The sequence below is a fragment of the Typopeltis vanoorti genome, chromosome 17 (genome assembly GCF_054136105.1).
Source record: "Typopeltis vanoorti isolate ZY-2024b chromosome 17, IOZ_Tvanoo_1.0, whole genome shotgun sequence".
Classification (NCBI taxonomy): domain Eukaryota; kingdom Metazoa; phylum Arthropoda; class Arachnida; order Uropygi; family Thelyphonidae; genus Typopeltis; species Typopeltis vanoorti.
This window is the reverse complement of record NC_143565.1, coordinates 107,667,616-107,684,088: the sequence shown is the minus strand read 5'-3', so window position 1 is coordinate 107,684,088 and position 16,473 is coordinate 107,667,616. Positions and strand designations below refer to the sequence as shown.

General features: G+C 38.2%; 1 protein-coding gene across 2 annotated transcripts in view; it reads right to left on the bottom strand.

Annotated features, from left to right (window-relative positions):
* LOC150097753 (neurexin 1-like) overlaps window positions 1-16,194 on the bottom strand; it is a 353,871-nt gene extending 337,677 nt beyond the window's left edge. The window contains exon 1 of one of the 2 annotated variants that reach the window (XM_090407704.1): window positions 16,060-16,194. The gene's annotated coding sequence lies outside the window, so the exon portion shown is untranslated. Of the gene's footprint in view, window positions 1-11,904; window positions 11,942-16,059 lie in introns of those variants that run through there. The other variant, XM_090407706.1, reaches the window with a different exon arrangement.
* Window positions 16,195-16,473: the final 279 nt, after the last annotated feature.

Here is a 16,473-nt window from a genome sequence, read left to right as displayed (position 1 = left end):
ACTGACCTTAACCTACAGGAACTACCCCCCATAAAGGTCACTAGAATGTTTAGATCAAATAAGACACCTATGCCTTTAGTCTTAGTAGAAATTCATAACATCTACAAAGACATTTATAATTTAAAATCAATCTGTGGACTCAAAATCACCACAGAACCATTGAGAAAGAAATCATCTTCTGGGCAGTGCCACCGGTGCCAAAAATTTGGCCATGCCCAGAAGCTATGCAAAGCTCAGTTCAGATGCGTAAAATGTGGCGAGAATCACCCCACAAACACCTGCGCCAAGCCAAAAACCACCCCGGCTAAGTGCGCTAATTGTGGGGGTCCCCACCCTGCTAATTATAGAGGGTGTATGCATCATCCCAAAAACAGATGGAATGATCCCAGTCATCAATCTACCTCGTCATCTAATGCGAGAGTTCCTGAAGCTCAGGCTACTCAGTTCTCCAAGAGTGAGAACATGACAACTGGTGCTCGCCCATCATTAACTGAGCCCCTTAAGAAAACGAATCTTCAACATCAAGTAAGAACATATGCTGATGTGGCCCGCTCCAAACAGATAGTACAAACCCAGAACCGGAATACTCCACACTCAAATCTATCAGCTGTTATCACCTCTTCTCTTGCAAACATGCTCCAGGATTTCAGCAACTCAAATCCATCCTTAAGTGTCACAAAAAGATTCCTACAGCAAACCCAATCCATATTATCTGCACTCTCTGATGCATAGGAAAAAAATCGTCCCAAACTCTCTTAGGATTATCGGTTGGAATGCCAACGGTATAAAAAACAAACTATTAGAAATCCAGGAATTTAATAATAGATACAACCCAGATATACTGCTAATTAATGAAACTCACCTGAGGCCTGCTGACACCCTGAAAATCAGAGGGTATCAGATTTACAGAAACGACAGGCTTGGGTATAGAGGTGGAGGTACAGCCACTCTTATCAAAAGCTATATCAATCATCACTCAATAACCAACCCTACTACCACCAACCTCGAAATCACAGGAATCAATGTTCTCACAAACTCAATTGGGAACCTCAAAATTTTTTCTGCTTACAACCCTCCATTAAAGACATTATTGACCTCAGATCTGGATGCCATCCTTGGAGTAAAAGGACCGATCATCATCGCTGGAGACCTCAATGCAAAGCATCCTGCTTGGAACAGTAAATCCACTAACAAAAATGGTCGTATCCTTTCTAGCTACACAGGATTAAACCATGCTGTTGTGGCTGGACCTACCGAACCAACTCATCTCAGTACATCTGGCACTGCTGACATCTTGGATATAGCCATCCTGCAAGACATTAAACTACAGTACAGCCTTACATCACTAAACGAGCTGTCGTCGGATCACAACCCAATTCTACTGCAATTGGGAGAACAAGAATGCCTGTCTCCTCCTCATTCAGGCATATCGTGGGAGAGATTGTCTAAAGCACTTCGGGATCAAATAGGACCCGTCCCACACATATGCACACCAGAAGATGTGGATTCTGCAGTGACTAGCCTCACCCAACAGATTAAGTCCGCTATAATGGTTGCAACCTTCCAGAAACCTGTTCCCAAGCCTGATCGTTTGCCTGAGGACATTATGGACCTGATCAGAGAGAAGAACAGAGCTAGGAAGAGATTTCGTAACACTCGCGCTCCTCAGGATAAGACAGTGCTTAATAGATTGAATGGAGCAGTAAGAGATGCACTTAAAACGCATAGAAACGAAGTTTGGGATAAAAAGTTAGCCTCTATCTCACCTATTGATCACTCTATCTGGGGCCTACTGAGAAACATCAAAAACAAAAACAGATCCCTCCCCCCTATAATCTCAAACCAGGGCCTAATCCACACAGATGCAGATAAGGCAGAAGCCATACTTAAAAATCTTGAGGATCAGTGCAAACCATCTTATAACAACATTGATTTCAATCATCTGTATAAAATCCACAGACAGGTTAGACATGCACTAAACCTCCCGGATACCAGTGCTGATCATATTGCACCCGCATCACCTGTTGAATTATATGATATTATTAAAAAACTTAAGAACAATAAAGCTCCTGGACCAGACAGCATCTCAAACAGGGTGATCAAGCTGCTGCCTCGAAAAGCTATAGTGCATCTGACCAGTATAATAAATGCAATCTTAAGACTTCACTATTTTCCTTCCACCTGGAAACTGGCTGATGTGATTCCTATACATAAGCCAGGCAAAGACCCACACTTACCGCAGAATTATCGTCCAATCAGTCTCATCTCCAACCTGGGTAAGATTGCAGAGAAGGTCATCCTCTCACGACTCCAAACCTCAATAAATGACCTAAACATCCTCCCTAAAGAACAGTTTGGTTTTCGGCAACACCATAGTACTACCCAGCAAATCCATAGAATTGTGGAATATATCATCACCAGCTACAACTGGCGCCAGTACACAGGAGCTGTTTTCCTAGACCTATCTAAAGCATTTGATAAAATCTGGCATTTTGGACTCCTGCACAAACTTATCTCAGCCGGCATCTCACTAAAAATGGTTCATCTAATCCGTTCATATCTTCAGAATAGAACAATGCAAGTTAAAATTAACGGTTCTATATCGTCCCAGCGCCATATCTTTGCTGGAGTGCCACAGGGATCTCTACTGGCTCCATTGCTGTTTTCTGTATACATGTCAGACATCCCTCACAATCCGATGACTTCCATTTTAGCGCTGTATGCGGACGATACGGCAATACTAACCAGATCCCTCAGACCCCACTTCGTTACTAGAAAGCTTCAAGAAAACATTCTAAAGCTGGAGGGTTGGTTCTCTAGGTGGAGATTGGAAGTCAACCCCCTGAAAAGCTCAGCGGTTCTTTTCTCAAAAAGGCCAATGTCTCCTGCAGGAGATGTGTTACTATTCAATACTAAAATTCCCTGGCAGACAGAAACAAATTACCTGGGTGTAATTCTCGACAAAAAGCTATCTTTCAACCAACATATCAAGTCTGCATGTGCAAAAGCATCTAAAGCCATAGCTCAGATTTACCCGCTAATTAATAGAAATAGCAAGCTCAGCAACAGAATCAAATTGCAACTTTACCAGATGACGATTCGTCCCATAATCACCTATGCCTCTCCAGCCTGGAGCCACACCTCTAACGCTAACATTATCAAGATTCAGCGTGTGCAGAACAAGTGCTTGAGAATGATTCTGAACGCCCCGTGGTATGTTAGAAACAGCCAGCTCCATAGAGACACAAATATTCCATATATTCTCTCTTATCTACAATCCTTAGCTTCGAAGTTTTTTCTAAAGACGTCCACACACCCCAATGATTTGATTCAACAAGCTGCAGCATATGAGCCAACGGACATATTCAAATATAGAAGACCAAAAACTATATTAGCCTCCTATAACGATGCATAATCTCCATGCCCATTCAGGGCGAGCAAACTGCTCGTAAATTTTACCCTCACTGTAACCACGACAGATAGCGGGGAATATGAAAAGCATCTTGCTTCACCCTTAAAGACATAAATGTCAATTGTCAATTGTCAATTGTCCTTTGTGTTGGAGTTATTTACTTTTCTTCACTGTTTGTATTTTTTTTTTTACCATTGACACTGTATTCAGTATTAGAAATTGAATTCCTGTTACCAAAACATATGAACATTGGTCATTTGAAATTACAAATAAAAATATCAACTGATGTTAATACAAACAACGACCATTTGTTATGTTAAGCTACGCAAAGAGACGATAACTTACTTTGGAAATAATTTCTGAATGCAAAAATAGATATTCCAAAATATTATAAACATTCACAATAACGAATCTCCGACACCGTAACAGTATATTTATACAGAATCACAACCAATAACGAGAACACGTGACACGGTGGCGCACCCAGGGAGCGGGCAAGGGGCCCTTTCCCCCAAAGAAAAAGGAAATAAACACTAGAAAATGTTCCAAAAATCTTTTCCTAATTAAAATTAATTTTTTTAATTTATGTTGTGTCTTCTATTTTTATGAATTAGCGATCATTGCGGATGCTCACTCATAGGTCGTATGTGATGCATAGTGTGTATTCGTAAATCCTCTACTCAACTCGTTCCCCCTCCCAAGATTAAATCTTGAGTTTCGCCACTGACGTGACATCCAATAACCATAGTTCTCACCACTCATATGAGATCAAATTCCAAACCTTGCTAGCTAATGTAAACAAACTCGATCTAGTCGAAAACAAGAAATGATAATAACTTCTTTAGGCATGTGTCATTTTGAAGTGACCATGTGTCATCACAGACGCCGCCACTAAAAACCGGAAATGAGATAAGATTCTAGTTTAAAGTTCTAAATGATTGGAAGTTGGTAATAACATAAATTAAGATAATGCATAATAACAGAGCTAATATTCACTGAAATAACAAAACTATTTATTTATTTATGCTGGCAAAAGAAGCAAGTAATAACAATGAAGAAAAGAAAATGAATATCTACACTGGGGGAAAAATACGATTATCAGCACAAAATTGGGTTAAAATAAAAATGTAACCCTTAATTATAATACAGTTACAATTCCCACGTTCACAAATGAAGAAACTTTCGCAGAAGAGTGTCAAAAGACACGTAAATATATAATATACACAAAAAAAATTTTTTTTTCAAGTCACAGTGAACTCACATACACTTTATTTATTTGTTTATTTATTTGGTCAGTTATTCTGTTTAGAATTGTAAAAAATATAACAGTAAGAAAAACGTGTGGGTGTGGGTGTGTTTGAGGGGCAACAATGACAGCCGATATTGATTATTCAGAAAAGGTCTAAATGCTGGTATCATCTCTCTTGACTCTAAACTAAAAATTCCCATATTTATTTATTGATCTTCAAGATCTTAAATTATAGACAAATCAAGATATTCGGATGAGTTATGTATATGAGAAAAAAAAAAGTGTGTGTTTGAGGGAAGACCAGTATATAATTAATTATTCAGAAAGGTCTAAACGCTACCGCCATTTCGAGTCTAAATTAAGAATACCTCACATCTGATAACAAAACACATCCAGGACACTGACGTCGCTTCCTCATTGCCCTATTTTGTTCCGAGTATCCCGCCAATCACAACACGAATCCTTATCCACTAATATATCTTCCTTTTCCATTCCAAACAATAACCCACTCATTTACAACTAACAAATTACATCACTTATCTTCATCTGATAACAACACACATCCACGATACGATTCCTTATCTTGTCTTGATCAAACTGCCCCACCAATCACGACACGATTCTTTATCTCCAAACACACCCACAATTCCATACGCGAACCGAAACACAAGAACTGACGTCACTGACACATCTTCCCCCAGGGGAATTCCAAACATTCCAATCCCATGACGTCACGAAAAGCATCACACACAATGACGTCAATCAGCTTATCACACAATGACGTCACGATTCCTTATCTTATCTTGATCTGGTTCAGAGTGACCCCACCACTACTTCGGGGGGTCGAGGTCGTAGAAGAAATTATCCTGGGGAGGTAATGGATGGCAATGCTGTAGCCAATGAAGTTCTAACTGCGGCTCGGCTGTTGCTGTTACCCCCTGGGACGCTGAGTTTCGCTCTCTTAAGGTTTTTGCCTTGAGGGAGCAAATTTGAGTCTCCGTGGAGGGTGTTCATTACATATCTTTCATTACATCACCGACAAAGCTCCTCACCGGCACGGCCCGGTGAGGGGCTTTGTCGGTAGATGCCTTTCCCTGTAATATGAGCGGTTCTGCTCGGTGGTGGGGAAGCCTGTCACTGAGTGGGGCCAACTCTGAGTTGGACGGTCTTTCGCCCACTGTGGAGTGGTCTAGGGATCGAATTTTTAGAGTTGCCTTTACTTAAAGTGCTTTTGATTAAATTGTGTATTGATATTTATGTTTTCCCAATCGTTTTTTTTTGGTTTATTAACGAAGACTATACTAGGGTTAGATAATTTTTTATATAATGCAGTAACACCCAAAATTTACTTTCTGCGCAATGAGCATGTCACAGTGACGTCACCTAACCTGCACGATAGACAATCATCAGCATATTCTGAACAGGAACTGTTGCTACGTTTTTTTTTTTTTTTTTTTTTTTTGTACCAGGTTGAATGTTGTGACATTATGCAGTTGCTATGGGAACCGATACTAAAAACACCCTCACGACAAGACGAACGCATAAATCCGATCAAGACGGTTACAGATTCTTTTCTACCGCCCACATCGTACCAATTATGCTCTTATTACAGTGTTCATCTCAATCTTTCTTCGAAAGTTGTTTTCAAAGTTCTCGGTGCGACGACAGGGTGGCGACCAGGTCTGTGTATACGCTAGTGTCATGCGCGTCTATCAGAACCCCTACTTTATGTGTAATCGATGCGAAAAGCACGCACGAATCATTCGCTTGATAACGACACACGTACACCTGAAGTACACACGGCCAAGGACACCCGTTTATCATTTCTACAGGATATGAATTAGCTGATTTCTTTTGCCCACTGCTGATGCTAGTCGGGTTAGCCTAAATTGGTTCAACGGCACAAGCCTGATGGGGAAATGGTTTATATGATCAAGAGGGGAAAATACATTACATTGGGACCATCAATGATTCAAAAGAGGAGGTGGTTTGTATAGACTAATATAAAGACAATTTATACTCCTACAATCCGTGTTATGTTTGCGATTTGTGTGTGTGTGGGGGGGGGGGTTCTTAAGGGCAATTTATTTGATTTGTCGGAGGATAAAACATTATTTTTCGCTAATTTAAATATTTCCCTTCAATGTAAATATAATCAAGGGTATCATAACAAAAATCTGAAATTTATACTAATTTGTGATCTTTACTCTTTATTCGTTTTATATCGAAACATATGCTCGGATATAATATAGATAAAAGTAAAATGATAAATTATTTTATATAATATATTAAAATATATTAAATAGTTGATTAAAAAATTTAAATACATTTTAGTTTGAGAGATTATCTTTAGAATATATAATACACCTTTATGTTTCTTTTATAATAAAATATGACCCTTGCCACCACCAGAATCATCCGTGAGCGGAATGAAAAGCTTGTCTTTACAAATACCAACGTCATGAGACTGAGTGGAAAAATGGCGGCTCGCGTGTTAGTGTTTTGTGTCGTGTGTTATTGATGGTGAATTGTGTATTTGACTGATAAGTTTTCAGAGATTTATGCTTATATTCATTAGTAATATCAGTTATTTGCTTGCCGCAATAAACAGGCATTTTACATTTTATTTCCCATACAAGGTAAGTCAACTGACTTCGCAAAGGCGATACGCTAGGCCTACTGCCATTAGTGTCGTTGTTGTATTTTAACATCTTGTTGCTAGTTGACGCGCCTATGCTTGATATTGCTGGTAGTCCTTTGCGGCTGCGGGATATTTTACAAAAACTTCTGCTGGCAGGTCTTTAGACCTGCGGGATATTTTATTAACGCACATACGCAACTAAATCGATATGAGCGTGCCTGACCTGGACGTATTTGCTGATCTGCTCGAAAGAGAGCCAGCTCTTGAACTCATTGATAAACTACAAAAGAAGTTCAAGTTGACATGGCCTACTAGCATGATTGACCCCGACACTATTATTGAGTCACTCGATAAAAAGCTAGCACTCAGTTTTATTAAAAAGCTCCTCAAAAAGTTTGAACGGGATTGGCCCGGCTACTTAAATTTGTATTCCTCACCTGAAGTTGAAGTTGAGGAAAATGAAGACTCCCCACAAGTGGAGGAAAAACTCAATCTAGTTGTCTCTACCTCTAATCCTTCTGATCAAGAAGAAACTCACGCACGTAAGAAGAGAAAAATTCTTGCTGCTGAATCAACAAATGTTGTTGGTATGGAAGAGGATGTTCCCATTTCAGATCCCTCTGTTTCCCACAATGAAAAGGTGCCACCGATTATCCTAAGGGAAAAGCAGAGATGGACAACACTCAGAACCATCATGGCAAATTCACAAATTCATTACACGTCTGCTAAAAATGCAGACGAGGGAATACGAATTCAGCCCACCACGGTGGCTGACTATAGAAACCTTACAAAGGAACTGGATACTAGAGGAACCCAATATCACACATTTTCACTTGCCTCTGAAAAAAATCTGAAAGTAGTCTTACGAGGAGTCTCTGAGGATATTGACACAGATGAAATAGTTACTGACCTTAACCTACAGGAACTACCCCCCATAAAGGTCACTAGAATGTTTAGATCAAATAAGACACCTATGCCTTTAGTCTTAGTAGAAATTCATAACATCTACAAAGACATTTATAATTTAAAATCAATCTGTGGACTCAAAATCACCACAGAACCATTGAGAAAGAAATCATCTTCTGGGCAGTGCCACCGGTGCCAAAAATTTGGCCATGCCCAGAAGCTATGCAAAGCTCAGTTCAGATGCGTAAAATGTGGCGAGAATCACCCCACAAACACCTGCGCCAAGCCAAAAACCACCCCGGCTAAGTGCGCTAATTGTGGGGGTCCCCACCCTGCTAATTATAGAGGGTGTATGCATCATCCCAAAAACAGATGGAATGATCCCAGTCATCAATCTACCTCGTCATCTAATGCGAGAGTTCCTGAAGCTCAGGCTACTCAGTTCTCCAAGAGTGAGAACATGACAACTGGTGCTCGCCCATCATTAACTGAGCCCCTTAAGAAAACGAATCTTCAACATCAAGTAAGAACATATGCTGATGTGGCCCGCTCCAAACAGATAGTACAAACCCAGAACCGGAATACTCCACACTCAAATCTATCAGCTGTTATCACCTCTTCTCTTGCAAACATGCTCCAGGATTTCAGCAACTCAAATCCATCCTTAAGTGTCACAAAAAGATTCCTACAGCAAACCCAATCCATATTATCTGCACTCTCTGATGCATAGGAAAAAAATCGTCCCAAACTCTCTTAGGATTATCGGTTGGAATGCCAACGGTATAAAAAACAAACTATTAGAAATCCAGGAATTTAATAATAGATACAACCCAGATATACTGCTAATTAATGAAACTCACCTGAGGCCTGCTGACACCCTGAAAATCAGAGGGTATCAGATTTACAGAAACGACAGGCTTGGGTATAGAGGTGGAGGTACAGCCACTCTTATCAAAAGCTATATCAATCATCACTCAATAACCAACCCTACTACCACCAACCTCGAAATCACAGGAATCAATGTTCTCACAAACTCAATTGGGAACCTCAAAATTTTTTCTGCTTACAACCCTCCATTAAAGACATTATTGACCTCAGATCTGGATGCCATCCTTGGAGTAAAAGGACCGATCATCATCGCTGGAGACCTCAATGCAAAGCATCCTGCTTGGAACAGTAAATCCACTAACAAAAATGGTCGTATCCTTTCTAGCTACACAGGATTAAACCATGCTGTTGTGGCTGGACCTACCGAACCAACTCATCTCAGTACATCTGGCACTGCTGACATCTTGGATATAGCCATCCTGCAAGACATTAAACTACAGTACAGCCTTACATCACTAAACGAGCTGTCGTCGGATCACAACCCAATTCTACTGCAATTGGGAGAACAAGAATGCCTGTCTCCTCCTCATTCAGGCATATCGTGGGAGAGATTGTCTAAAGCACTTCGGGATCAAATAGGACCCGTCCCACACATATGCACACCAGAAGATGTGGATTCTGCAGTGACTAGCCTCACCCAACAGATTAAGTCCGCTATAATGGTTGCAACCTTCCAGAAACCTGTTCCCAAGCCTGATCGTTTGCCTGAGGACATTATGGACCTGATCAGAGAGAAGAACAGAGCTAGGAAGAGATTTCGTAACACTCGCGCTCCTCAGGATAAGACAGTGCTTAATAGATTGAATGGAGCAGTAAGAGATGCACTTAAAACGCATAGAAACGAAGTTTGGGATAAAAAGTTAGCCTCTATCTCACCTATTGATCACTCTATCTGGGGCCTACTGAGAAACATCAAAAACAAAAACAGATCCCTCCCCCCTATAATCTCAAACCAGGGCCTAATCCACACAGATGCAGATAAGGCAGAAGCCATACTTAAAAATCTTGAGGATCAGTGCAAACCATCTTATAACAACATTGATTTCAATCATCTGTATAAAATCCACAGACAGGTTAGACATGCACTAAACCTCCCGGATACCAGTGCTGATCATATTGCACCCGCATCACCTGTTGAATTATATGATATTATTAAAAAACTTAAGAACAATAAAGCTCCTGGACCAGACAGCATCTCAAACAGGGTGATCAAGCTGCTGCCTCGAAAAGCTATAGTGCATCTGACCAGTATAATAAATGCAATCTTAAGACTTCACTATTTTCCTTCCACCTGGAAACTGGCTGATGTGATTCCTATACATAAGCCAGGCAAAGACCCACACTTACCGCAGAATTATCGTCCAATCAGTCTCATCTCCAACCTGGGTAAGATTGCAGAGAAGGTCATCCTCTCACGACTCCAAACCTCAATAAATGACCTAAACATCCTCCCTAAAGAACAGTTTGGTTTTCGGCAACACCATAGTACTACCCAGCAAATCCATAGAATTGTGGAATATATCATCACCAGCTACAACTGGCGCCAGTACACAGGAGCTGTTTTCCTAGACCTATCTAAAGCATTTGATAAAATCTGGCATTTTGGACTCCTGCACAAACTTATCTCAGCCGGCATCTCACTAAAAATGGTTCATCTAATCCGTTCATATCTTCAGAATAGAACAATGCAAGTTAAAATTAACAGTTCTATATCGTCCCAGCGCCATATCTTTGCTGGAGTGCCACAGGGATCTCTACTGGCTCCATTGCTGTTTTCTGTATACATGTCAGACATCCCTCACAATCCGATGACTTCCATTTTAGCGCTGTATGCGGACGATACGGCAATACTAACCAGATCCCTCAGACCCCACTTCGTTACTAGAAAGCTTCAAGAAAACATTCTAAAGCTGGAGGGTTGGTTCTCTAGGTGGAGATTGGAAGTCAACCCCCTGAAAAGCTCAGCGGTTCTTTTCTCAAAAAGGCCAATGTCTCCTGCAGGAGATGTGTTACTATTCAATACTAAAATTCCCTGGCAGACAGAAACAAATTACCTGGGTGTAATTCTCGACAAAAAGCTATCTTTCAACCAACATATCAAGTCTGCATGTGCAAAAGCATCTAAAGCCATAGCTCAAATTTACCCGCTAATTAATAGAAATAGCAAGCTCAGCAACAGAATCAAATTGCAACTTTACCAGATGACGATTCGTCCCATAATCACCTATGCCTCTCCAGCCTGGAGCCACACCTCTAACGCTAACATTATCAAGATTCAGCGTGTGCAGAACAAGTGCTTGAGAATGATTCTGAACGCCCCGTGGTATGTTAGAAACAGCCAGCTCCATAGAGACACAAATATTCCATATATTCTCTCTTATCTACAATCCTTAGCTTCCAAGTTTTTTCTAAAGACGTCCACACACCCCAATGATTTGATTCAACAAGCTGCAGCATATGAGCCAACGGACATATTCAAATATAGAAGACCAAAAACTATATTAGCCTCCTATAACGATGCATAATCTCCATGCCCATTCAGGGCGAGCAAACTGCTCGTAAATTTTACCCTCACTGTAACCACGACAGATAGCGGGGAATATGAAAAGCATCTTGCTTCACCCTTAAAGACATAAATGTCAATTGTCAATTGTCATCCGTGAGCTCAAAATTCCGAAGAAGCTATATCAGGACTTTTCAATCAACGGTGAGTTAACCGCTCTCATACGGAGGTGGAGGATTTCTTTCCTCAAAACAATCAAACCGGTCCCGTCAACACGCACATATTTACAAATATCAAATACTTACTATTGGACACCTTGTTTTCAATCTTCGAACTAACAGATCCAAAATAATAAATAAATACACATCATGTGATCAGCAATAGCACGCTGGTCTTATCCGTCCCGACTTAAACGACGCTGTTATAAGAGCACAAATAGAAAGATAGATTTGCACTGTTTAGAATTGCATTAAAAATGAGAGCAACAAAAATATCAGACAAGTTTATTTTATTTTATTTTTTTTTTAAATAAAGGTTAAGGTGGGTTGTCTAGGCCTCTAGGGTATCCTTATGTGCCAGTAGGCACAGAAAGCATTGATGATGGTTGGTCTAGGATCGGCAATAAGGAAGCTAAGATTACGAGACGTCAGAACCTTATCTTATTTTTATATTAAATGAGAACAAGTAAACGATTGGCCAACATGTTCCCCGAAATCATCACTTACGTAACCGACGGGATATCACGTTGCTACGATAGACCAACCCTCGCAACTGTACACTTCAGAAGAATGCTTTTCGAGTTCCTCAGCACTATTTTGACAGAGTGCACTATTTTTTGTTAACCAGTATATTGTTTCGCGATCTTCGTCTATGGACTTCCGGGATTCATCTATGGACTTCCGGAATGAAAATAGTAGTTGAAATAAAAGTAACAATCAACCATCTTTTATCGCTGTTGGTTTATCTAGCTAATAAGTAAATAATTTAATTCGATCGCAGTCTCAAGGTTACATTTTCCCAACCTCCGCTGCCTTTTCAAGTTTTTCAAACTAACGTATGATACTGATCCGTGCAATACAATGATAACATATTGAATTAATAAATAAATAAACGCCCCACTATCACCAAGTACAAATAATTTCTCAGAAAATGTAAAACTAGGATTAGAAAATTACCTAATCACTGGCGAATAAGAGGTTTTGGCAGATTTTTTTTTTTAATGATTTGAATATAAATGATATGGATAGGATCACAAGTTCTTAGACACTGTATTTATTAAAATAATAGTGACGAAAGATGTCAGACACTTTAGGTGAAAATAAGATGAATGATATCTTATTTTCTGGATAAAAAAAAAAAAACGAGTAAAAGCACTTACCGGGATTGTTCTAAGGGAATGACATGCTACAGTCGTATAAGAATATATTTTTAATGTTCCTTCTACCACCAGTGTATGTGGGAATGATGAAAAAGTTTGCAAGTGGAAATCATAATATAAAATAAAAATTAAATAAAAAAGAAAAATATTTATTAGCTATTATAATAATGTAGTAGTCTTTTACAAATAAAACCCGGAAGTATTTGTAAACTACTTCCGGTTTGTTTTTATGTGCAAAAGCACATAAAAACCGGAAGTGTTTACGATTACTTCCGGTTTACGCGGTAGTGTTACACATAAAAATCGGAAGTACTTGCAAACCACTTCAGTTATTCAATATCTTTCCTCCATAAAAACTAGAACTATTTATTAACCACTTCCGTTTTACGAATGGAAGAAAAAACGCCAACATTAAAACGTCGATACTAGCAAATTCATAATGCGCTTCACATAGAAACCTCTGTACCAATACGGTCCCCTCAAAGTATTCAAAAAAATATATTTGATTTGTATGGGAGTTTTCAATAATTTTTACCCCCCCCCCCTCTACCGAAATGTATTTTGAATGAAATCAAATTTCCCGTTCCCCATTTTCTCGACATCTTACGTAATAAACTATTCGAGCAACTAACCATCGTAACAGAGCTAATCAATCACTGCCGAGTTCTCTCTGCTAAAACGAATTTTAAAATCAATTAATTTTTTTTTTTTTTTTTTGCGTTAGTCATTTTCAAAGATCTATGTAGAATTTCTTTAAATAGATGTTTCGTCTATGGGTCGCAAGGTGGAAGCACTGTCTATGTATTACTGAGAATTACCATTTTTTTTTTTTTTTGGAAACAAATCTAAAAATATAAATTTAATTACAGATTCTTCCAAATTCTACAGGAGAGAAATTATCGGGAGTCCCACTTCTGTTTTTTTTTTTTTTTTGAACTTCAAGGAGAGAAAAAAATATATATACAGGTTAGCCATAACCACTCTCTAAAATCTCCATGTAATAAACTGGAATTTAATATCAGATACGAGAACAAAAATAATAATAATAGCTTGAGACGAAGCTTAAAAAAATTGTTTAATTAAAGAGAATAAGAAGAAATGAAAGAAAAGAAAAGAGATTAACGGTTTATAAATAATATTATTCCGTTTTTTTTTTAATTGTTATACTAAGAGAGAGTTCAAAATTCGTATTGGACATGAATGCTGATGAGTGTTTGTAAGTAGGCTTAGTAAACAATAGTATTTTCCATTCATTCAAATCGTGGCTTTTTTATTTAGAACTTATTACAGATATACTTTAATGTTGTAATTAAACTTTATAGATATCTATTAATGAACGTATTAATTAGTAACGTTCTAAATATATATATAACATTCATTTGTACCATTAAAAGAATGTAATGGAATAATTATGTCGGAAACAACAGTTTTTGTCATCCCTTTTTAACTAAAATTAATGAAGTCTTAACTCTGGAAGTGTAAAAAAAACTGATAATCAATTGTCTCCATTCGTTGACCTTATTTTAATAATTATGTTACATTTATGGGTACTTTTTGTTGGATCAGTATGATAAACAACTACATGACTGTTCATTGGCTATTGTGCTGCCATCTGTTGACTGTAAATAATTTAAATAAAATCAAACCAGAAGGGATTTTTTTTGTTGTTGTTTTTGCTTCTTTGTTTGTTTAAATAACGTATAAAGTGATATTATTTCATAGCTAAATAAATCTGCACCGGTAAACATTAACTAAACTTTCTACTTGAATAGTAGTAATATTCAAAATACAACTGCAGGCAAAATTTTGTTGTAATATGCACCAAGAAGACAGGTTCACATTTTTCAACATAATGGGTACAAATGTCTACAAAAAAAATCCACTTCACTGCAGAGTTTCTTAGGTTATGAAAAAATGCCTCGAGGAGGGGAACAAATTAAACTGTATTGTACTAAAAGTTGTGGAGAATAAATGATTATGTTTATACATCAATCAACATCAACACAATATTACATAAACTATTATAATACTTTTATATAATAAAGGTAATGGTGTCCAGATATTTTAAGCAAATTTTAAATAATAATATTTAATATATAACTTTATATTTTTCACTAGCTCAATAGATTATTATAGTTTCCAAATAGTGTTATTATTATTTTATTTATTTTTTCTAAATAAAATCGAAATAATGGTATAAAGGCATCTAACGATAATTTCTTAAATTAAAAATATAATGTTACGTTTCAGTCAGTTTAAGTTTCAGTATTTTAAATAATGTTTAGATGACGTGTGTATATTTAGCTTCATAGTTGGAACATTTGTTTAGGATAGCAATTAAAAACCATTTTTAGTTACGTTGTCTCTATGAATTATATATACTGTATACAAGAGTATTTGTAATACTGTATGATCAAGTATATTCTACGTTGCTTGTATTGGTAGCTTTCGATTGTTACCTTCCCTGCAATGGATGCTTCACTGCACTGCTAGAGAACAAATGTATTTGATTCATGCACAAGCAAAACAGATTGCCTGGTAGGAACAGACGATGTCTACTAAATAAACACAAATCGATAAAGGCAAGCTGCAAGTAAATGCTTCAACAATATAGATCGCTAAGCCAAGTTTTTAAAAAAATAAGGGAAATATAATATATTCATGTGTGTATCACCAGGACAATTGTTAGACCATTCAACGACTACAAAAAAAAAAAAAAAAGTGGGTGCCACTCACTGATGTATAAACGCGTTTGAATCAATTGCAGGCGCTAATATTCTACGAATAAAAGCCGTTTTTCAGACACGGAATATGAAACCACTCAATATAGTGGATGCTCCACAGATTTCAGTTAAACCAACTAGAGTATATTGGGTTTCATACATACACACTCCAAGTTCGAAGAACGGGGTTGACGTAATGTCGACCGCTGCGCTCTCTATATACCAGCCATCTAATTTACCGTCCTTAATCCCTGAATTTCGATCGCCGAGAAGGGGTAGGTAGCTCCGTCATCCACACCCACGATATTCAAGTATTGCGAGGAATGCACAGTTAAGCCTAACTACAAAGCTGTACTCACCTGTGCTGTTGGGAATCCTAGCGATTCTCACACCTGGACAAGGGCTCAGGAAAAGGACAAGATGCCCACTTTTACGAGAGCAAAAAACCACTCGAGTACTGTCGTTCGCCTTCTATCACCCCAAGGAAGTCTTCACTTCCCATTGGCTCCTGGCTCAGTGAGGACTATAAAGGCACATTCAATCGATATATCCTCGTCGCTGTTTGCTAGGAAAGTATGACATACAGCGCCCTCAAAGGGCAATTGGAGGAATTAAATAAGTTTTATTTGTGATAGTTCGAAACGTGATTTTTCAGCATTCATACAGTTTATTATGTGTCAGATAGAAAAAAATTAAGAGTAAATGAGCAATTATTTATGATTACACGTGTCAATTACATTTGTATAAAGATTATTAGGATGCCTAACCAAGTA